We start from the raw sequence: 22,980 nt of genomic DNA, 5'->3' as shown, positions 1-22,980 counted from the left end.
AAATAGAAAATAAATCTAGGAAGAAAAGGGGAAGAAAGGAAGGTAGAAATAGAATTTTGGGCATGGGGATTATTTTACCGGACTCACAAAAATGCACTTGTTCCAAGAAAAATGGTGTGGGCAAGATTGCAGGAAGTAAATTCAAATTCATTTGATTTAAATTCAAATGATTTGAACAAGAAGTAGGACTTAGAAGTGTCCAAAAATGTTGAGATTTTTGGTGGAGCTCCGGAAAATTATGAAAGAAATTATGGGCAAGGTTGGAGACCAAGAATTGAGATAACAACGGCATTGAGATATTTTGCAAGTGTGTTATGGTTAATTCCAAATAAATGGAATAATTTTATTATAGCTCCCTAATAATATTGGGAGGATATGTTATAAAGAGAAAACACCATGTGAATTCCCTCGATTTAAATGGACCGAAGATCCATACGATTTATTTAGATGAGTTTATAAAAAATTAATGATATGATGGCATGATGACATGATGCAATGCACGAGATGACATGATGCAATGCAACAAGCAAATAAAACACAGTGTGAAACTCGGAATAGCTGGGAGTCTTCTGGAGCGTCAGTCTCGGGGCGTCACACGTGTCACCCGTATCTATGCCGACGACCACCATCATGGCCGTAGGCATAGATTTGACGTCGTTAGCCGGCTGTGATGACAGTTGTCAGCGGGTCCGCATCTATGCCGACGGCCTATTTATGCCGACGGCAGCTGTAGGCGTAGTCTGGGATAAGCCGACGGCCTATATATGCCGACGGCTGCTGTCGGCGTAGACGCGGATAGCCCGACGGCCATTGTACGCCGACGGTCAGGAGCTAGCTGTCGGCATAGCTCGGACTAGGCCGACGGTAGCCGTCAGCATATATTTGGCTGTCGGCGTAGAGCCCTGTTACGGTAGTGACCCATGCTAGTTGGCTAGCCGGCGCAAGGGGACTCCAGCAATCGGCCGGACAATGTGAAACCTAGATTTCTCAACTGCATAAACTGAATTTAGCATTGCTGGTTGGGAAGGAAAGTTGCATAATCCAGCAAAACATGTTGGAAAGCTGCCTAGTTTATCAAACAAATATGATTTTGGCCCTACTTCATGACCTGGTATTCTCCATTTCGGAAGTATCTAGCATTTCTTTTATAGCTGTAAACAAATGTAGATTAACCTTCCAAATGTGCATGCCAATGCTTCGAGTTCTTATATTCTTCTGCAAATATCATCAACGATGTTAGTAGCTGAGCAAGCTCTAGTTCTTTCTTTGTTTTGACTATTTAGAACATGTATACCGTGTAAACATGCAGTTCATATTTTCACATAGTACACAGCCATAACTTCCCATGCGGTACGGGCTATCCGGCGCTATGCGCATGACCATCACACCAACCTTGCCTGTATTTTGCTTTTGCCACAAATTTGACTGCCCAATAACCAATTTGATCCCAAGGTAGATACATTTTCAGCGATCATGCAAAGATAACCTCCGCTGAACATGGAGCCATCCCTCTTTTCTGTTGCCACTCTGTGCTCCTAATTACTTCTGAATTCCGTAGACAGCACCATTTTATTTTTGCATGACCAGCAGTTCACAGAACTTTGCAACTCCTCTTCCATGGCATCAGCCATGCCGTTCTCGGCTGGCCTCGTTTCCCTTGAGTCTCCACGCCACAGCGCCACGGCCGCAGGTTCCAGCGATATCAGCGACCGGGCACTCTCATTTCATCAGGCAATTGATCAAATCATATCTAGGCGGTAGACTTTGTATCAGTCATTTGACTTTATCGTACGCCTTTTCGAAATCCACTTTCAAAACAACCCCGTCTATCTAGGGAGTGTTGGAATCAAAGTGAATGACGACATAGGGCACTATTTCCAGACACATAAGGGCCTGAGACAAGGAGATCTGATGTCACCTATTTTGTTTAACATTGTGGTCGATATGTTGACCGTTCTAATAGGAAGGGCAAAGGAGGCTGGTCAAGTAGGTAGCTTGGTACCTCATCTAGTTGATGGAGGAGTGTCTATCCTACAGTACGCTGATGATACTATCATCTTCATGGAGCATGACTTGGCAAAAGCAAGAAACATGAAGCTGGTGTTATGCTTATTCAAACAATTGACTGGGTTAAAGATTAGCTTTCACAAAAGCGAATTGTTTTGCTTTGGAAGAGCCAAAGAGGAACAAAACGCATACAAGCAATTGTTCGGGTGTGAACTTGGGGCTTTACCTTTCACGTATTTGGGTATACCAATTCACCATTGTAAGTTAACAAATAGAGAATGGAAGTGTATTGAGAATCGATTCGAAAAGAAACTGAGTTGTTGGAAGGGCAAGCTGATGTCATATGGGGGCCGTCTAATTCTTATTAATTCGGTACTCACGAGCATGCCTATGTTTCTCTTGTCTTTTTTTGAGATACCAGTGGGAGTTCGGAAAAGACTAGATTTCTATCGATCACGCTTTTTCTGGCAGAGTGATGACCTGAAAAGGAAGTATAGACTCACTAAATGGGATATTATTTGTCGACCGAAAGACCAAGGGGGTCTCGGTATCAAAAATCTTGAGGTTAAAAACAGATGCCTTCTCAGCAAGTGGCTGTATAAGCTATCTGTAGAGTCGGAGGCCACGTGGGCGCAGATTCTGCGTAATAAGTACCTTTAGTCGAACACTTTGTCACCAGTGACAGTCAGGCCGACGGACTCACTCTTCTGGAAAGGGCTGATGAGAGTTAACTCGGCATTTTTCAATAGAACAAAGTTTCTAGTCGGAAACTTACTTCCACGAGATTCTGGGAGGATACATGGCTAGGGGAAACACCCCTCGCACTTCAATATCCTTCCCTTTATAGCATAGTGCAATGAAGAGATGCTTTCGTGGAAACTGTGCTTCAGTCCACTCCCCAAAATATAGATTTTATGAGAACACTTGCCAACGCTCGTCGGGAAGCCTGGCTCCATTTATTGAGAAGACTGATGGATGTGCAGCTTTCTCAACAGTCAGACGTGTTGTCCTGGAAGCTAACCAGGAGTGAAGAGTTCACGGTTAAATCTATGTATTTAGATGTGATCAACTCTAGCTCTATTCCTAGCTCGAGACATGTTTAAATGTCAAAGTACCTTTGAGAGTTAAAGTGTTCATGTGGTTTGTACATAAACAAGTCATTTTAACTAAGGACAATTATTTGACAAAGCGCAACTATACTGGCTCTACGAAATGTAGTTTTTGTGATCGGGATGAGACCATCAAACACCTCTTTCTTAACTGTCCGATGGCGAAGGTTTAATGGCGGACTGTTCACATTGCCTTTAATATTACTCCTACGAATAATATTAACACGTTATTTGGGACGTGGCTTGACGAGATAGAGTCCCAAACAGCGAGACACATTCGTGTAGGAGTATGTGCTTTACTGTAGGCAGTCTAGAACTGCAGGACTGATTTGGTTTTTAACAGAACAACAAATACTCATTTTTTGCAGGTTATCTTCCGAGCCACTGCGTTGATCCGTATGTGGCCGCTACTCACTCAGACGGAGGCCAGAGAGCGTTTGGTTACTGGATCTACCCAATAGGAGATGGTAGCTTGGGATATATTCAACCGGTTTGGATGGCGGTCATGTAATAGGATATGCAATTAGTTTTCCTATCTATCTTTTGCCTGCCGGCTATGGCTTTTCTTTTCAGCTCTTCATGAGCCTTTTTGTGGTTCATTTGCTTAAGACTACATGACCTTTGTTCAACTTATTTGCTTGTTAATAAAAGTGGTCGTATGCATCTTTCGGATGCAGAGGCCGGGGTTTCCTCCCTTTTTCGAAAAAAAGACTTTGTATCAGTCTCCTTCTTAATTAGGTGGTCTTTTTGACGGAATGAATTGTCTTTCTGTAGATATAAGGCATGGTCAGGTTAAAGCTATGGCTGGAGTGAGCATGGATAGCTTGGCACAGCCTCAAGCCCCGGTTGCAGTGGTTACCGGAGCATCGAGGGGGATTGGGCGAGCCATAGCTGTGGCTCTTGGCAAAGCAGGGTGCAAGGTATCAGCAATCAAATGAAAAAAAAGAGTGAAGTACTATTCCTTCAAAGAAGCATGGAAAATGTATAACTGTAAGGCTAGTTGAGCTGTGGTTTCATTGGAACAGTACTGAACGTCATCTTTTGTTTGTTTAAGGTAGTTGTGAACTATGCCAAGTCAGGCATGGAAGCTGAAGAAGTGCGCATAGAGGTGAGTAAAATCGCTCCTTCTAGCCGACCCAATGTATGATACAGTTGCTCGCATACAAGTGCATTTGACCTCATAGAATTCTTTTCATGCCATGCTTGTCTTCCTTGTGTCACACAAACACATATCATGATCCATTCAGATCGAGGAGTCCGGTGGCACTGCCATCACCTTTTCAGCCGATGTCTCCATTGAAGCCGAGGTTGAAACCATGATGAGAGCGGTGGCATCGGTTACTTACTCTAGGCAGAACAATAACAGACAATTCTCCGAGTGAGTGCATACTTTATGCATGATGTTGGATGTTGGTTGTGGCAATTGATACTTGGGGAACGCTGGACGTCCTGGTGAACAGTGTAGGTTCTCCCTTGTTTTCATCTATGTCTGCCTTCCCCTGCACAGTTGACTATGTAAGTTGGCATTTGTATCGCCTTGACAGTGGGTTTTGATGTCTTGGGGGCCATTTCTTGGTAGGCAGGGATCACGTGAGATGCTCTGCTAATGCGGATGGCAGGAAGTGGTGGACATAAACCTTACCGGTGTTTACCTTTGCACCCAGGTTTTTTTCTTTCTTTTCGAAAAGGGGGACTCCCGGCCTCTGCATCAGAATGATGCATACCTCCACATTTATAAATAAATAAAGTAGTTTAACAAGGTCTTACAGTCTGAAAACAAATAAAAGGCTGGCTCACAAAGAACCACAAAGCCAAAAGCAACAAGGCCCAAAAGCCACAACCGGTTGGCAAAAGAAAGATAGGTAAACTAATCGTCTATCCTATTACATGACCGCCATCCAAACCGGTTGAAGATATCCCGCACTACCATCTCCCACCGGACAGATCCAGTAACCAAACGCTCCCTGGCCTCCGTCGGAGTGAGTAAGGACCACATACGGATTAGCGCAGTAGCCCGGAATAACACCTGCAAAAAATGAATAGCTGTTGTTCTGTTAAAAGCCAAATCATTTCTGCAGTTCCAAATTGCCCATAACAACGCACATGCTCCTACGCGAATTTGTCTAGCTGTTTTGGACTCTATCCCAACAAGCCACGTTCCAAATAACGACCTGACTGAATTCGGAGGAGTAATGTTAAAGGCAATTTGCACCGTCCGCCACAACACTCTCGCCAACAGGCAATCAAAGAAAAGATGCTTGATAGTTTCATCCCGATCACAGAAACTACACCTAGTAGATCATGTCTAGTTGCGTTTAACCAAATTATCTTTTGTTAAGATGACTTGTTTATGTACAAACCACATAAACACTTTGATTTTTAAAGGAACCTTGACTTTCCAAACATGTTTGGAACTAGGAACAACACTATAGTTGATGACATCAATATACATCGACTTTACAGTGAATTCACCAGTCCTAGTAAGCTTCCAACACAACTGATCGGGCTGATGAGTAAGCTGAACCTCCATAAGTCTACTCACCAGATGAATTCATGCTTCCCACCTGTCGCCAATAAGCACCCTCCTAAACTGAATATTAAGGGGAGTGGACTGCAAAATCGTGGCAACCAGAGCATCACGTCGCTGCACAATACGATACAGAGACGGATACTGAAGCGCCAATGGCGTTTCACCCAGCCAAGTATCCTCCCAGAAGCGAGTGTTGTTGCCATTACCGACAATAAACTTGGTTCTATTACAGAAAGTAGCTTTTACTCTCATAAGCCCCTTCCAAAACGGTGAGTCAGTCGGTCTCACTGTCACCTGCGACAACGTCGTAAAGTGCAGATACTTGCTACGAAGGATTTGCGCCCAAGTTGCCTCAGTTTCGGCTGATAACTTATATAGCCACTTACTGAGAAGGCATCTGTTCTTGACTTCAAGATTCTCAATACCAAGACCCCCTTGGTCCTTTGGTCAGCAAATAATATCCCATTTGGCTAGTCGGTATTTTCTCTTAAGTTCATCACTCTGCCAGAAGAAACGGGACCAATAGAAGTCCAGCCTTTTCCTAACCCCAACTGGTACTTCAAAGAAGGATAAAAGAAACATAGTCATACTCGTGAGCACCGAATTAATAAGAATCAATCGGCCTCCATAAGACATGAGTTTGCCCTTCCAGCAGCTCAGTTTCTTCTCAAACCGATCCTCGATACACTTCCATTCTCTGTTTGTCAGCTTACGATGGTGAATGGGAATACTTAGGTAAGTAAAAGGTAGTGCTCCCAATTCGCATCCAAACAATTGCTTATATGCCTCTTGTTCCTCTTTGGCTCTACCAAAACAGAACAACTCACTTTTATGGAAGTTAATCTTTAAACCGGTCAATTGTTCAAATAAGCATAACACCAGCTTCATATTTCTCGCTTTTGCCAAGTCGTGCTCCATAAAGATGATTGTACCATCAGCATATTGCAGGATGGACACACCATCATCAACTAGATGAGGCACCAAGCCACCCACCTGCCCGGCCTCCTTTGCCCTACCTATCAATATTGCCAACATGTCAACTACGATGTTGAACAGAATAGGAGACATTGGATCACCTTGCCTTAGGCCCTTGTGTGTCTGGAAATAATGACCTATATCGTCATTCACTTTAATTCCAACACTCCCTTTTTGCGTGAAAGATTCAACTTGGCGTCGCCAAGCTTCATCAACACCCTTCATGCGTAATGCCTGTTGAAGGAAAGGCCATTTGACTTTATCGTATGCTTTCTCGAAATCCACCTTAAAAACAACTCCATCAAGTTTTTTTGTGTGAATCTCGTGGACCGTTTCATGAAGGACCACAACCCCTTCGAGGATGTTCCTGTCCGACATGAAAGCAGTTTGAGTAGGCGGCACCATAGTATGTGCAATCTGTGTGAGCCTATTCGTCCCGACCTTGGTAATTTTTTTGAAAGTAACATTAAGAAGACAGATAGGCCGAAATTGCTCGATTCTCACTGCCTCTGTCTTCTTGGAAAGTAGGGTTATCGTTCCAAAATTCAGCTAAAAAAGGTGAAGCTGGCCAGAGAATAAATCATCGAACAACGGCAACAGATCTCCTTTAATAATATGCCAGCACTTCTTATAAAACTCAGTCGGGAAACCATCCGGGCTAGGAGCCTTATTATTCTTCATCTGGGAAATGGCCTCAAACACCTCTTTCTCGGATAAAGGAGCAGCTAAAATATCATTCTCAACAACCGTAAGTTGAGGCACATCCTCAATCCTAGACTCATCCAGCGACACACAGTTGTCCTCTGGAGGCCCAAACAGCTGCTTGTAATACTCAGTAATATATAGCTTTAAGTTTTCCTGTCCAAGAATCGTTCCCTCATCTTGCTCAAGCTGAAAGATCCTCTTCTTTCTATGTTTACCATTAGCGATCATGTGGAAGAATTGTGTGTTCGCATCCCCCTGGACTACTCTTCGAACCTTGGCCCGGAGTGCCCATTTTAAGAGTTCCTCACGAAGGAGCTCTTTCAGCCTCATCTCCGCATCTAGCTTGGCATGGAGCTCCGAGGCTGGCAGGACCGTGGTTTCTGCTTTTACATCTAGGGACTGAATAAGTGTAAGGAGTTGTTCCTTTTCCATCTTATAAACCCCGCTGAGATGCTTAGCCCACCCACATAGGAAACTTCTCAAATGCCTAATTTTATTCTGCCAATGCTCAAGTGCAGACCTACCTCCTGCATCCTTAGCCCATTCTCTGGCTACGAGATCAAAGAAGTCTTCTCTCTCAAACCAGGCTAGCTCGAAAGAAAAAACATTTTTATTTCCCAAATGGGTGGGCTCCCCAGAGTCAAGAAATAAAGGCGTGTGGTCAGAAATACCACGCGAAAGCGCCTGGATAGTTACATAGGGAAATTTTTGCTCCCATTCGACACTAGCCAGGACTCGATCCAACTTTTCAAACGTCGGATTTGGCATCGCGTTAGCCCAGGTAAACTTTCTGCCCGAAAGCTCTATCTCTCACAGATCCAGGCTTTCAATGATAGTATTAAACATGAACGACCACCTGCCATCAAAATTATCATTATTCTTCTCATCACGCCTTCTGATAATATTGAAATCACCCCCACCAGGATTGGAAGTTATTCTGAACCACAAATCCTAACCAGATCAGCCAAGAAATCCAGTTTTAGCTCGGGCTGTGCGGCACCATATACCGCCACCAAAGCCCAGTTAAACCCATCAGTCTTCGACCGCACCCTAAACTTAACAGCAAAATCTCCCATGACCACTGTCGGTGTCAAAACCGGCAGATCTCGGGTAGGGGGTCCCGAACTGTGCATCTAGGCGGATGGTAACAGGAGACAAGGGACACGATGTTTTTACCCAGGTTCGGGCCCTCTCGATGGAGGTAATACCCTACTCTTGATTGATTAATATTGATGATATGGGTAGTACAAGAGTAGATCTACCACGAGATCAGAGAGGCTAAACCCTAGAAGCTAGCCTATGGTATGATTGTTGTTCGTCCTACGGACTAAATCTCTCCGGTTTATATAGACACCGGGGAGGGCTAGGGTTACACAGAGTCGGTTACAATGGGAGGAGATCTACATATCGTATCGCCAAGCTTGCCTTCCACGCCAAGGAAAGTCCTATCCGGACACGGGACGAAGTCTTCAATCTTGTATCTTCATAGTCCGGGAGTCCGGCCAAAGGTCATAGTCCGGCCATCCGGACACCCCCTAATCCAGGACTCCCTCAGTAGCCCCTGAACCAGGCTTCAATGACGACGAGTCTGGTGCGCAAATTGTCTTCGGCATTGCAAGGCGGGTTCCTCCTCCGAATACTTCATAGAAGATGTTGAACACAAGGATAGTGTCCGGCTCTGCAAAATAGTTTCCACATACCACCACAGAGAGAATGATATTTGCACAAATCTAATCTGCTGACGTATTCCATAACGTGACATTATGCCACAACCAAGCCTTTATTCGAATCGTTTTACTGTCCCACCTCAACATGTTTAGCGAGGCGGTTTCCTTGGCACGTCTTGTCAAAGCAGAGATCGTGTCCCCTCATTCCGGGATTCTCATCAATACGGGTGTGGGTAACCCAACCGCGCCATTAATCGCGGTGCTTGGGAGATAAGCGAGTTTTACTAGGCTGGTGGGGGCACATAGTTTCGGCCGCCCATATAAGGGGATAAGGATCCGCCCTTTCAATCTACGCCTTCTTCCTCCTTTGCTTATCCATTTCCGCGCACTCGAGCTCCAGCGCCCAAGTCCGCACTTCCCACCTCAACCTTCTCCAATCATGTCCGGAGTGGGAGGCAGGTGGATGGCCTCCTCCGTTACGGAGGGGCAAATCAAAAAGTTGAGGAAGGTCGGATACTTGTCTGACGACGTCACGCACCGGCTCCCAGATGAGGGGCAACTCATCACCACCCCTAGGCCCCATGAGAGGGTGGTGTCTCTCACCCATTTCCTCCGCAGATTGGGCTTCCCACTTCACCCATTTGTCCGGGGGCTCATGTTCTACTACGTCCTAGATTTCCATGATCTGGCCCCGAACTTCATCCTCAACATCTCAGCGTTTATCGTCGTGTGCGAGGCCTTCCTCCGCATCAAGCCTCACTTCGGCCTATGGCTGAAGATCTTCAGCGTCAAGCCGAAGGTCGTGGGCGGACGGCAAGCGGAGTGCGGAGGTGCCATGGTGGGCAAGATGCCCAACATCACATGGCTTGAGGGCTCCTTCGTGCAAACCATCAAGGGGTGGAAATCGGGGTGGTTCTATATCACCGAGCCGCCTGACCCTGAATGGGCAGCGGCCCCCGAATTCCGATCTGGCATCCCCACACGGCTCACATCCTGGAAAGAGATGGGCCTGTTGTGGGGTAATCCAGAAGAGGTGACCGGACTCCAAACCTGCGTCCAAGACCTGGTGAACAAGAAGGTTAAACTTGTCAACGTAGTCCAGGCCATGCTCTTCCGCCGGATCCTCCTGTGTTAACGACGGGCCTTCAACTTGTGGGAGTTCGACCCGGCCCAGCACCAGGCTTTGTCAAGGCTCTTCGACACAAAGCACGAGGACACCTGGAAGGTGCTATTCAAGAGCTCCGAGGTTCCCCCTCCCGTCACCGAGGATCGTGGATTCTGCGCCAAGCGCCAAGCCACCGAAGTAAGCTTGTTTTTATCCTTTACAGGACACTTGAGTTTCATAGTTTGACTCTATGCAGGATCTAAACTCCCGCTCCTTTGATAGGACTGGAAGAGGACGTCCGAACAGTTTGACTGTCCGGCCCCTTTGCCCGAAGGCCCAGCAGATGCACACTTGACGAAGCTGCTGGTTCTGGCACCTCACGTGGTGCCGGAGAAGAAGGCCAAGAAGAAGGCCACGGGGACTCGAAAGAGTTCCTGACGCCTAGTGGTGTCGGATTCATCGCCCGACGACCCCGAAGCGCCCTCCGCCTCCGAAGACGAGGAGGAGGAAGAAGAAGCCTCTCCCCCTCCAGCAGTGGGAGGAAAGAATAGGAAGGTCGCCCCAACTGGGGAGGCCGGAGGGTCCAAGAAGGGGAAGACCCTTCTTCCGGACTATGCCTCCGATGCCGACGACGGCGGAGAGGAATGTCTATCCAGGGCCAAGCCCCTGGCAAAATCGTAAGTACCCGGATACCAGAATAACTTATGGTGTTCCTCTATTGTACAGTACCTTCTGATGCCGAATTCAATCATGCAGTCCGCCCAAGGCTCAGCTCGGCGATTCGTCGAGCGGCTCCCTGGATTCGTCGGATGTGAATAGCGCTTCACTCCCGACGGCTACCTCCCCTCGCCCTATGGACGATGCCGAGGTGGAGTCCCAAAAGTGGCTAAACCAGGAGGAGGTGGTCCTGGAGGCGCCGCAAGGCGACCTCCCGGACTCCAGGCCCAAAGGGGATGAAGCCCCAGAGGGATCTAAGTCCGGCCCTGGGCCGGACACCGCTCCGGAACCTTCAGTGATTCCGGAGTCCGGAAGGCAGCCCCCTCGCAAGAAGGGCAAGCCTACGATGCCGACGGCCTCCGTCCAACCGGAGGCGCCAAAAAATTTGCTGGAGGTGCTTAACGGCGCCTCCATCGACGAGGAGCACCGCAATGTTATGAGTGCGGTGATCCAGAAGGTTCAGTCCGCCAAGAGCGGGCTGACAGAAGCCTGTACCAGCCTTCTAACAGGTTTCGAGGTATGTATTTAAAACATGTAAAAATGTTACCGCATAGACAGTAGCCCCTGATGCTCAGTTTGGTGTTCGGAAAGAAAAGCCGGACTGAGGATCTAAAAAGATATACACAGGAGTCTAACAGAAATATGTCAATATGGGAATGCAGGCTGCGCTGCTGACCTCTGCCGCATTGACTGCGGAGGTCGATGCATTGAAGCAGAGCCTCGAGCGGTCCGAGAACGAGCTCGGCCTTGCCAAGAAGCAGCTCGAGGACAAGGAAGGTAGGTAGTGCCTTATGTAAATATATATAAAAATACCTGGTTGCAAATAATGACAGGACCATCGTGAATGTTATAGGGGCCACAACTGAGGTGGCGGCCCTGAAGGAAGCGCTTTCCAAGGCCGAAGACAATGCGGCCATGGAGCACACCAAGCGAGAGAAACAAGAGGCGCATGTGGCGGAGGTGCGGCAAGAGCTCAATGCTCTTGTGAAAAAACATGAGAGTTTAGAGCTTGACTCGAAGACTCGAGAGTCCGAGCTTGCCTCGGCGCTTGAAAGCGCCAAATCTGCCAAGGCCGAAGCCCAAAAAGCCCTCCAGGAATTTCAGGCGATGAAGAAGATTGCGGAGGGTAAGGCATTCTTTATGCAAAGCAAGCACGTGAAAGTAAATTACCTGTTACTTACCCGAATCCGGAGCTCTCCAGGAGCATTCGCAGATCTGCCCTGCAGTGTGTCCGACGCCGCCGCATTCTACCGAGCCGAAGAAGGGAGCTCGACGGAGAAGGTGTTCTGGTCCCAGTATGCTAAGGCCGGACACCCGGTGCCCCTGAGAGACCAGCTGAAGCAGCTGGTCGAGCTCCATAAGGCAGCCGAACAGGCCATGAAGGGCCTTATAGGCCGGCTGTGGCCTGGGGAGGCCATGCCTGGGAGCTACTTTGGGCTGGTGCGGCGGCTGGTGGATGCCTATCCATGGCTTGAAGTCATCAACCGCTCCGTATGCATTGAAGGCGCCCGTAGGGCCCTTGCCCGTGCCAAAGTGCACTGGGGCAAGCTGGATGCTGAGAAGTTGGTGAAGGATGGGCCACCGGAGGGGAAGGAGCATCGCAGGCCCGAGATGTACTATGAGGGTGTCTTGAAGGGTGCCCGCCTTGTGGTGAACGAATGTTCCAAGGATTTAATTTTTGAGTAAACTCGCTTATGTTTGTCCTGTGCGCTGAAAACTTGTTCATATGTGCTAAGCAACACTTTTTGAATTTAAAATATTACCTTCTATGCGGCCGTTTATTAAATCTGAGAGATGCAAGTCGTCAGCTTCTACCCCCATGCCACGAGTGCTGGGGTGTTCGGATAAACCTGAGCGCTCTTGTTCCCATTCTTGGGTCCTTCGAGGGAGGCTCTCAGCACAAAGAACAAGGCAATCGGACTATAATGCTTTATCACTCTCACTTAGCCATAGAATTCTATAATTTTAAATTTCGGCGAAGCCCCTAGTATTCGGAAGACCGAGTTCAGGGCGCTATCCACGCCTAGGCCGGACAAAGCCAGCTCCTCGCTCTAAGCGGCATAAGTCTTTAGGGACTCGAAAACCTCTCGAACAGCGACCGACTCTCACCCTATCATGACGGTCAGTATTAGCTTTCTCTACTGAGGTGTTCAACACAGCTCAACTGTGGCACAATCGCAGTTGTTCTCCCAGTGCTACCTTAGCCGATATAATGGAACGTAAGGTACCAAAACATGGGAGCCGGGCAAACCCAATTATTGACCCAAGACATGATTCGGAGCCGATGCATATAATGCTATAAGTTCGGGGTGCCGCACTCGTGAGAGTGTTCGCTCCTCTCACACCGTATTCTGGGGAACTTAAGCCCCTGGTGTATTGACCGTACCAAAGTGTACGGTTGCATAATGTCATGACTGAACATATTTACATGAAAAATGAATGCAATAATAGACAAGAGCTATGTATTGTTTATTAAAGGGCTGCTATGAAAGCAGAATGATACAAATAGTGCGATAAGCAAGAGATGGGATTATTTGACATGTCCCCCTCCAGGGGCAAGCTGCGAAACTTTAAGTAAGATAGGTATTTAGCTCGTTATAGAGACCACCTGGACTTTTGACGTGGCTTGCTATCTCCCTGGTTGTTGCATCGTGTGTTCGGCGAGTGTACTGCCGGACAGGCCTTCCTAAGAGTGGAGTCCTGAAAGTAAGAAAATAGAAATGACAAAATTGGGAGCCCCTAGTGCGGTTGAGCCGCATTCTGGGCATGCCGTGCTTGTGCTCCTCCCCTTATGCCCATGGTATTTCCAGAGCGTAATTATGTACGTGTGGTACTGGTTTTGCAATCTTGCGAGGGCAGGGGTTGGGGCCGCATTGCTATGCTAGCTCGGAACGTGCCAGACAGTCTTGTTGTAGGCTACTCCGGGCGCGCTTGACGGTGTCTGGACGCTTAACAGCTGGACTGGAGAATTGCCTTGAGAGGCTACTTTGTACTTCCGCCGCGAGGGCCGCCGTGTGCTCCTCTGTTCGGAGAGAGCGTTCGGTGTTTCCATTGACCGTAATGACTCCGCGAGGGCCTGGCATCTTGAGCTTGAGATACGCGTAGTGCGGCACCGCATTGAACTTTGCCAAATGCGGTTCGTCCGAGCAGGGCGTGATAGCCACTGCGGAACGGGACTATGTCGAAGATTAACTCCTCGCTTCGGAAATTATCCGAGGATCTGAAGACCACTTCAAGTGTAACTAAGCCTGTACAGCTGGCCTCTACACCTGGTATGACGCCTTTAAAGGTTGTCTTTGTGGGTTTAATCCTTGAGGGATCTATGCCCATTTTTCGCACTGTATCCTGATAAAGCAGGTTCAGGCTGCTGCCGCCATCCATGAGGACTCTAGTGAGGTGAAATCCATCAATGATTGGGTCTAGATCCAATGCGGCAAATCCGCCGTGACGAATGCTAGTCGGGTGGTCCCTTCGATCAAAAGAGATCGGGCAGGAGGACCATGGGTTGAACTTTGGGGCGACTGGCTCCAACGCATATACGTCCCTGAGCGCACGCTTCTGTTCCCTTTTGGGGATGTGGGTTGCATATATCATGTTCACCGTCCACACTAGTGGGGGGAAGCCCTTCTATGCTCTGTTGTTCGGCGGCCGGGGCTCCTCCTCGTCATTGCTATGCAGCCCCTTATCTCTGTTTTCGGCACTTAACTTGCCTGCCTGCTTGAACACCCAACAATCCCTGTTGGTGTGATTGGCTGGTTGTTTGGGGGTGCCGTGTATCTAGCATGAGCGATCGAGTATCCGGTCTAAACTGGACGGGCCCGGAGTATTTCTTTTGAATGGCTTTTTCCGCTGACCGGGTTTAGAGCCTCTGAATCCGGCATTAACTGTTGTATCCTCAGTATTGTCGCTGTTAATGTGACGCTTGTGCTTGTTGCGACGCAACCTGCCATTGTTGTCCTTGGTATCCGAATTACCAGGGCTCTTGGTCATGTTATTGCTACGAGCTAGCCAGCTGTCTGCTCCCGCGCAAATGCGGGTCATGAGTGTCGTGAGGGCTGCCATGGATTTCGGCTTTTCCTGTCCAAGGTGCCGGGAAAGCCATTCGTCTCGGATGTTATGCTTGAAGGCTGCGAGGGCCTCTGCGTCCGGACAGTCGACTATTTGATTTTTCTTGGTTAGGAACCGTGTCCAGAATTGTCTGGCCGATTCCTCTGGCTGCTGAATTATGTGGCTTAGGTCATCGGCGTCTGGTGGTTGCACATAGGTGCCCTGGAAGTTGTCAAGGAATGCGGATTCTAGGTCCTCCCAGCAACCAGTTGACTCTGCTGGCAAGCTGTTAAGCCAATGCCGAGCTGGTCCTTTAAGCTTGAGTGGAAGGTATTTTATGGCGTGTAGATCATCACCGCGGGCCATGTGGATATGAAGGAGATAATCCTCGATCCATACCGCAGGGTCTGTTGTGCCATCGTATGATTCGATGTTTACGGGTTTAAACCCTTCGGGGATTTGATGATCCATTACTTCATCTGTGAAGCATAGTGGGTGTGCGGCGTCTCTGTACTGGGCTATATCACGACGTAGCTCGGATGAGCTTTGTCTGTTGTGTTCGGCCTGGCCGTATTTGCCATATCCGGTGTGACGGTTATCGTCTCGTGTCGTGGGGCGCCCATGCGATCCGTAGATCGATCTTGTTTGCCTTGCCTTGTCCTCCAACATGTCTCACAGGTCTGGCGCGTTTCCCCATGCCTTGGTACTTTTTGAGCGGCGCCGGGGTGCGGCTTGAGTTGAGGGCCAAAAGGCCTCTCTGTCGCGGCCACGGGGTGGTCGATCGGCCGCATCATACGCTGGTGATGTAGGTTTAGTTGCTTCCTCCTCTAGTTGGGGTAGCAGCCTGCGCATTGGGTAGCTCTTGGAGGGGCGTTCGAGTTTGTACTCTTCGGCCGCCAGGACTTTAGTCCATCTGTCGGCTAGCAAATCTTGGTCAGCTCTAAGCTGCTGCTGTTTTCTTTTGAGGCTGCTTGCCGTGGCCATAAGCCTGCGTTTGAAACGCTCTTGTTCGACGGGATCCTCAGGCATGACAAATTCGTCGTCGTCGAGGCTTGCCTCATCTTCGAAGGGAGGCATATAATTGTCGTCCTCGACCTCTCTGTCTGCCGCTCTCTCATGAGGGCTGGCTTCTCCATCCTCCTGCGCTGAATCCTGCTGGAGGGGGTTGTCCTCGGCACTGTCCGGGGTGTTATTGTCTCCAGTGCCGGAATCGCCGTTTTTGCTGTGGCGGGATTTAGAGCGGCGCCGTTGACGCCGACGCTTAGGCTGTTTCTTGGAGGGGTCATCCTCCATTTTTCCATCGGCATTCCCTTCTTTTGGGGTGTCCACCATGTATATGTCATACAACGAGGTGGCTTTCCAGTGCCCTATAGGCGCTGGTTCTTGATCGTCTCCTTCATCGGCATCCATACCGTCGATGTCTTCGGAGTCGGAGTCGAGCATGTCGGTCAAATCATCGACAGTGGCTACGAAGTGGGTGGTGGGTGGGTTTCGAATTTCTTCGTCGTCCGCATCCCAACCTTGCCGACCATAGTCCGGCCAGGGCTCTCCTGATAAAGAGAGAGACTTTAGTGAATTCAGGATGTCGCCAAAGGGCGAGTGCTGAAAGATGTCCACGGCGGTGAACTCCATGATCGGAGCCCAATTGGGTTCGATCGGAAGGGGTGCGGAAGATTCGGAGTCCGGAAAGGAGTCCGGCACCTTGGAGTCACGAGCTTCACAAAGGACAAGGCTGGTATTCGGCTCGATCACCGTAGAGATTGCAGCCCCCGAGGTGGTGTCTAGCCACCCGTCCTCGACCGACGCAGTCGGCTCCGAGCTAAGGGTCAGAGCGGACAACTGAGCGGCGCTCTGGGCACTGTCCGGCGGCAGAGCTAGATCATGCCCATCTTGACAGTGCAGCGCGCTCGGCTGTGGCTCGAATCTGTCGAAGATCAAGTCCCCGCAGATGTCAGTCGTGTAGTTCAAATTTCCAAATCTGACCTGATGGCCAGGGGCGTAGCTTTCGATCTGCTCCAGATGGCCAAGCGAATTGGCCCGCAGTGCAAAGCTGCCGAATACGAAGATCTGTCCGAGGAGAAAAGTCTCACCCTGGACCGCGTCGTGGTTGATGATCGAAGAAGCCATCGGGCCTAAAGGTGACGACACAGAGGAACTCTCAATGAAAGCACCAATGTCGGTGTCAAAACCGGCGGATCTCGGGTAGGGGGTCCCGAACTGTGCGTCTAGGCGGATGGTAACAGGAGACAAGGGACATGATGTTTTTACCCAGGTTCGGGCCCTCTCGATGGAGGTAATACCCTACTCCTGCTTGATTAATATTGATGATATGGGTAGTACAAGAGTAGATCTACCACGAGATCAGAGAGGCTAAACCCTAGAAGCTAGCCTATGCTATGATTGTTGTTCGTCCTACGGACTAAATCTCTCCGGTTTATATAGACACCGGAGAGGGCTAGGGTTACACAGAGTCGGTTACAATGGGAGGAGATCTACATATCGTATCACCAAGCTTGCCTTCCACGCCAAGGAAATTCCTGTCCGGACACGGGACGAAGTCTTCAATCTTGTATCTTCATAGTTCGGGAGTCCGGCCATCCGGACACCCCCTAATCCAGGACTCCCTCAACCACGCTTCGGACTTCTAACGAATCGCATCTAACTCCGAGTAAGATCCCACCCGATCTTCCTCGCAGTGGTAGACAGTGCCAGTCAAAATCAATACCGCTCGATAAAGTATTGAGAAATTGTGGCAAAAAATTAGCTCTACCAGTTTCCGACAATGCGATAAAGTCCAACCTATGCTCAATAGAAGCCTTAGCAAGAAACCTTCTTTTAGCCAAGACTTTCAGACCTCTGCTATTTCAAAAGATTCCTTTCATATCTCGTCATGGAATTTTTTATCCGTTCGGATCCGAGCACTCCTACGCACTGCGGAATCCGGGTAGATCTTCCGCTTCCACTTGCGTTTAGGAATATTGAAACTCTCCAGCCGGTCCTCACAACCAGTCTCAGAGGTACCCACTTCAACATTCTCCACACGCTCATCCTCCTCCTCAGGCTCAGGGGAAGGATGAGCGAGATCCGCACACAAATTATCGAGCACCTTGACCCCCAGAGCATCAATATCGGAGTTATTCATGGGTTTAACCGCAGCTAAGTTACGAATCATCTCTATCGCCCGCTCAGCCTCTAAATCTAGCATATCATTAATCGAAGTTAAAATTTCACTATCATTACTACCTAGTGAAATTCCTAGCTGGTTTGCATTATTAATAATCTCATCATTGGAAAAATGCAAAATAGAATTAGATGTATCAACCGACATACTAGTAGTGACCTCCACGTCATGAAGCTTGGCTGCCCTCATGGTGCACCGCTGCTGAATGTCATCCACATCCGGATGGTCCTGGAGACGGCTTCTCAACCGTCGCCCCTCAGAGACCGGATCCGGTATACCACCGAACGCAATCACCTCCTCCCAAGTGGCCCTACTCGAGTGCACCAAGCCGGGGGAGGGTGGAGCCTAGGCCTCCTTCCCGAGCTCCCCATCCAACCCGGCCCTTCGGCCAGCAGGAGGCATCGGCGCCGTAGGAGGGCTGGCCCCCCTGGGCGCCCCAAGAGAAGGGAGCCCCGAGGCCACCTGCCCCGAGCCCTCGCCTGAAAGCAAGGCCACCGCCTGCATCGTCGGCCCGGCGAGAGGAGATGTAGGTGTCGAGCCCAGCTGCCCCGGACCCCCTCCCGAAGAAGCAACCTCCACCATTGGGATCTCGACCAACGGAAGAAACGAAGACGGCGCCGAGGCCACCTGCCCCGAGCCCCCAACAGCATATGGCACCGCCGGCTGCACCTCCGTTAAGGTGACCGCAGGGGAGGGGTCCGAGATCACCATCCCCGGATCCCCTCCAGGGAAAACACCCTCCACCACCGGGCCCGCGACCTGAGGAGAATCAACGAACATGCGGGAGGGAACCTCCTCCGCCTCACTCCTGACCGAAATTGGCGATGTCCCAAGAGGAGGATTCACAGAATCCTCAAACTCCAAAACAGGTAGCGACTGCTCGAACACCTCATCAGACTCCACCCGCTCACTCCAAAGTCTCGGGGGCGCAGAGGCCGGCTCAAAAGACCCAAATCTGAGAGCAATCGTAGGCACCGTGGAAGGTGGTGTCGTCCCATCCCCAGACTTCTGAGAATCGACTCCTGGGGCAGTGGACAACTCTCATCCACTATCAGCAACCGGCGCCTCCTTAAGTCCCGAACTATCATCTCCCTCTTGCATATCAGTATCAGTCCTGTTAGCCACCTCGGCGAACAGACTGTCATCCTCAAACTCAATAACGAGGGAATAGATCTGACCTCAATAAGCCCACTTAACCACCTCAGGAACGTATTCAATATCCAGCACACTGACCAGTAATCGGGCTATCTCGTGAGCTCTGGTAAAGTCCATGTGCACTCGCTCTGGTCTCCCCACCATAATACCTAGACTAGCCACGACCCGAGCATCCTGCATCGGCTTCGAGGGAGCCCCAGAAAAACGCAACTAGACCTGAGTCAGAGGCCTGCCCGTAGGCTCTATCCTCTTCCACTCGTGAAACTCAAGCACACAATCAGTACCCGGCACCTTGCACATCCCGAAACTCGGAAGTCTCTATAGATCCTCAACCGACGGGAACTCAACCCGAAACAGTTTGTCCTCGATACTAACAAGTTCCCGCTGGAAATCACCTGGAGCCAACTCCTTCAGCCTCTGCACAATCTGAGCCTCAGAGACCTCTCCTCTGGTGATTTTGACTATCCCCATCGTCAAACTCAAGGTCTCGTCAGGAACCTCCATCTCTGTCGGAGACTCAAAGAACGTAAGTTCAGAACAGTATACTCCATACATCATGAGAGATGGTGCCTGATCTCGCAAAAACGTATAGTCCCCCGAATCATGTGTCGGTTTGCCACAAGTGCCACAAAGCTCAACCACACACTCAGCAATAAAATGTCCCTTGCCACCACATCGATAACACATCATTTTCTCTTTCTTACGCGCCCATTTGGACGCCCTTTCAGACTCAGCCCTGTCTGTAGCCTCCACTAACACTGTCAACCCGAATTCATTCCCGGGAATCTCAGCAGTAGCTAGCGCCGAGACCACCTCCATAGCTTGACCTGACAAAACCTGCTCCTCAACGGTCCCGTCAACCACCATCTGGTCGACCACGGGCGGAGGAGGCTGTCGTGGGCGGTACCGGCCACCTCGACCCCCACGACCACCACGATGACCGCGGAAACCACCCCGTTGTCGGTAGCCAGGGCCAGACGCCCCCTCAACAAAACCTCTTGGGGGCCCCATGAACGGTCGCTCCGCCGAGTCATCGCTCTACCAAGCATAGCCCCGACCACCGCCCGTCAACGAGGAACGACGGTGCTTACCAACTCCATACACATTGAAACCATCATCACCCCACAGACCCCAGGGCGCAGCAGAAACTTGAGGCGGCGGCGGTGCCTTTGTCTGCACCGTCCCGGCTCTGTTCTACTGAGGCTTGGCGACGAGGTGAGGCGGCAGGGCCGGCCTTGGCTGCCTGGTCGTCAGCCCCGATGCAGCGCCACCCCGGCCCGCATTGGTGATCCTGGCAGCTCCCGACGCCGGAGGACGTTGACCCACAGGAGCAGGCGTCAGCGGTCTGGGACCGGGCATCACGCCACCCCGTCCCACAGCCGCACCGACCGCAGCCGTGCCCCGACCAGCAGGTTGGACCGGTGGAGGTGCTCCCCCACGGCCAGTCCCAGGAGCCAACGACGGTACTACACCGCGGCCACTGCCCGCGGCCAACGGCAGCATAGATCCAGTCCCAGCGGCTGGCGGTGGCATCGCGCCACGACCCCCGCAGTGCCCTATAGCGGCGTAGCCCCTAGGCGGCCAGTCCCTTGTGACAGAACGGTTTTCCTCCCCGGCGGAAAGGTCCCACCGCGACCCGCTATCGCTCCGAGCGGAGGTGTACGCCGAGCCCAACCACCCCCAGCCGAACGAAGGTTTGGACTCCGATGACGAAGAACCCTAACTGGCGAAGGCACGGTACGGTACGTCGATCGAACTGAGGAGCCTGCCTTGTCCTCAATAGTGATGAAGACAGGACCAACCTGGGCCTCATACCCAGGCGACCCCGGCCCTTCCACCGCGCCCACCTCGTAGCGGTCCTCCCCCAGGAGAAACTTGGACGGCACCGGGTTAGCCTGGGCCTCATACCCAGCTAACCCCGACCCAACCTGACGCGGCCCAAGAGCAAACTGATCCGGCCCCTCTCAGCCAAGCAGAAAATTCAAACGAAGCACTCGATCGTCTGCGATCCCGAGGCCTGGAAATCTGGGAGAGACAAGCGCAGGCGCCACCGGCGCCGATCTGGCCGCCGTCCGACGAACCTTCTTCTTCCTCTTAACAACGACCCAAGACTCCGGCCGAACTAGATCAAAAACTGTGAGATTAGGACGACTAACCTTCGGGATAGGGCCTTTCCAAGGCTTGACCTCCGTCGACGTTGTTCTCCGGTGAACTATACGGCGCACCATCTCCCTCTTCTCGCCCGCGTGCAGCCCAATCCTGGCCGGATCATGGAGGGGCAGCACATCGTCGATAGTAGTTGCCACTTCCTCCTCCGTGTAACCGGCATTGAACCAGTCGTTGACGTGATCGGAAGGAGTCGGCGATGGCGGAGATGGCGGAGCATCGTCCGCATCCCCGTCCACGTCGTCCTCGTCAGCGTCCGCGAGCGCCCAAAACCGGCCTCCAACCCACCGTCGATCGCCGGAGAGGAGAGGCGGTGCGTGTGCGGTTCCCCCGCCAGTCGCCCCCCCCCCCCCCCCCAAGTCGCCATCTCATATATATGTTGATCTGAGTGGCCAGTTTCCAACCTCTGCGCCCAGGTGAGATGTATTGTTCACTTGGCCTCCCTAATCAGCATCAAATATGCTTTGTGCTTGCCTATTACTTAAAAATCTTGTTTCAGGCTGCGACGACAGTGATGATGAAGAGGAAGAAGGTACAGAGTATTATCAGAGACAATAATTTGTTGGTACAGTTTTTTCACTGGTTAATTGCTCACAAGGAAGAATCATCAACATCGCCTCAGTTGCCGGGATGACCGGCAACATTGGCCAGGCCAACTACTGCGCCGCCAAGGCCGGGGTGATTGGATTGACCAAGGCCATGGCCCGGAAATACGGTGGCAGAAACATAAATGCAAGTAGCAGCCGTGCCAACCTAGAATAAGAACATCTTGATTAAAGTGCTGCTCTTTAGAGCAAGTACAATAGAGCTGAGTCAGCGGGCTATAAGGAATAAACTAGTATATTTCTGCTTAGTTGTAGAAAAGAGAAGAGGAGAGAAGGTAAGCAGGCTCTTCGTGAAGAGGCAGCTCTAGCACGTGCTCCTAAGCATTTTGTGAGAATAAAAGGTGGGCCACATAATAAAAAAAATAGTATACTCTTTTGATCTGCTATTGTACATGTTGACTATAAAATGAGCTGTAGATGACATGACACTGGCTTATAGCCAGCAGCTGGCTATACTATTAACCATGCTCTTATTTGAACATTAAGCTTGTCTGACATTTTGCCTGGTTGGTTTTGCAGGTGAATGCTGTTTCCCCGGGCTGGGTCGCGTCTCACATGACCGCAAAACTAGGCGACCACATCGAGCGAAAGGCGCTCGAGACAAATACCATTAGGTTAGTAGTAGTGGTAGTAAGCATCTGCATTGGCTAAATTCCATATGAATCAGAACAGAAGATGGACTATTGCAATGGCATTCGGCAAGCCAGAGGAGATCGCTCGACTGGTGGAGTTCTTGGCTGTTCATCCGGCTGCGAGTAAATTGTAAAAAACCATCATAATTGGAGACCCTAATTTACAAAACCGTCATCATTTGTTTTTCTTTTCAAAAAACCACCCACAATGGAGTGACAGTTTTCAGAAAACACTAAATGATTGATTAGAACCGTATAATGTGAAACCTGACGGCTGGGTCCAACCATAAGTAATGACGTGGCATGAAAACAACTCACACCATTTGTCTCAAATATTAGACTGGTGTAGGGCCCACACGTCATCCTCTCCCCTACCCCT

General features: G+C 50.2%; 1 pseudogene; it reads left to right on the top strand.

The window, feature by feature from the left end:
• Nucleotides 1-3,879: 3,879 nt before the first annotated feature.
• Nucleotides 3,880-22,735, top strand: LOC123115166 (3-oxoacyl-[acyl-carrier-protein] reductase, chloroplastic-like; annotated as a pseudogene).
• The last annotated feature ends 245 nt before the right edge of the window (nucleotides 22,736-22,980 follow it).

The sequence above is a fragment of the Triticum aestivum genome, chromosome 5B (assembly GCF_018294505.1).
Source record: "Triticum aestivum cultivar Chinese Spring chromosome 5B, IWGSC CS RefSeq v2.1, whole genome shotgun sequence".
Classification (NCBI taxonomy): domain Eukaryota; kingdom Viridiplantae; phylum Streptophyta; class Magnoliopsida; order Poales; family Poaceae; genus Triticum; species Triticum aestivum.
This window is presented reverse-complemented; position numbering and strand designations above follow the sequence as displayed.